Genomic DNA, 1,658 nt, shown 5'->3' on the forward strand with positions numbered 1-1,658 from the left:
GATTTATAGGGATTGTCTATGTTCATGATACCAGTATTGTATATTTAAAAGAAATAGTTGTTAACTATCTTATTCAACATTCTTTGAGTTTATCTTATATACGAGAAAAATGCTATGATGGAGCAAGCAATATGCAAGAGCATCCAAGTGGCTTTAAAGTTTTGATTCAGCAAGAAAGTAGATCAGCTCATGTAATTCATTATTTTTCTCAACAACTTCAGTTGACTCTTGAGAGAGAGAGAGAAAAGACATCAAACGCCCCTCAACTTGTCAGCAAAACTTACTTTAAATCCTAAACTGATCGGACAATTATTTACCCCCTTAACAACTTCCAAATTATTAAATTCAACCTCAAAATCAAAATCCCACTCTCACAACGGAGAGTGCACTACACACGTGCCATGTCATTACCAAATCAGTGTCACACCAGTGCCATGTCATTGTCACTTAAGAAATTGTATTTAAAAAAAAGTGATTCCACACATATACTTTTTATATATATTTTAAAATATATATATATATATATACTATTTATATATATATATATATATAATATTTATTAAAAAAATACATATATAAAATATACTCTTTTAAATATATATATATATATATATATATATATATATATATATATATGTTTATATTAAATAGACCCACCCACCCCCCCACCCCAAAAAAAAAAATTCCTTCTTCTTGACAGCCCCCCACCCCAATTCCTTCTTCTTTTTCTCTAGCAGACGCAGCCCCCCTCTCCCCCCGTTTCTTCTTCTTTACAGCTCCCCACCCCACCCATCCCCACCCCGATTCCTTCTTTTTTTTCTTCAACAACCCCCCTCCCCCTTCTTTTTCTTCAAATAATCGCACCCCTTTTTCTCCTCATTTCTCAATTGTTGCAGGCTTTTCAATGATTTTTTTTTCTTCATCAAATGAAAAATTAATTTCAATTAACTTGAGAAAATCCAACAATGGACTAAATACAAGTACATGATCACAAAAATATATCAATACACAAAATCTCAAATCAATTTAAGATTTTTTTTTCCATTAAAATATTATTTCAACCTTCAATTATAACTCCCTCAACGTTTTTAACAATCAAAATTAACAAGGAATTGACAAATATTTTGATTCATTGCTGGAAAGAAGAAAAAAATAAATTCAATGTTACAATGATGTGCTGAGGGGTGGAGGTGGGGGGTGAGGGGAACGAGAGGGCAGGGGCCAGGGTTGAAGAGGATAAGAAGTGAAAAAGATGTTTTCTTCTTCTTCTTATACATACATATATATACATAAATAAAGATAATTTGTAAAATTTAAAAGGTGGACCCCACCTTTTTTTCACGTTTTTAAAGCTATTTACGTTCTGATTTTTAAAAAATTTGTCACGTCAGCAATTAGGTGGTAAAAAATTTAGTTGAAAGTTGTTAAGAGGGGTAAATAATTAAAAGTTAAGTTTAAGTGCTAAAGTAAGTTTTGGTGACAAGTTTAAGAGGGAAATGATGTATTTTCTAATATACAGATAGACAAACAGACAGATCGATAGATCGATGGATAAATGGATGAGTGGGTAGATAGATGGATGGATGGATGAGTGGATAGATGGATGGATAGATGGATAGATGGATGGATAGATGGATAGATGGATGGATAGATGGATA

Source organism: Capsicum annuum, chromosome 12 (genome assembly GCF_002878395.1).
Source record: "Capsicum annuum cultivar UCD-10X-F1 chromosome 12, UCD10Xv1.1, whole genome shotgun sequence".
In the NCBI taxonomy this organism is placed as follows: domain Eukaryota; kingdom Viridiplantae; phylum Streptophyta; class Magnoliopsida; order Solanales; family Solanaceae; genus Capsicum; species Capsicum annuum.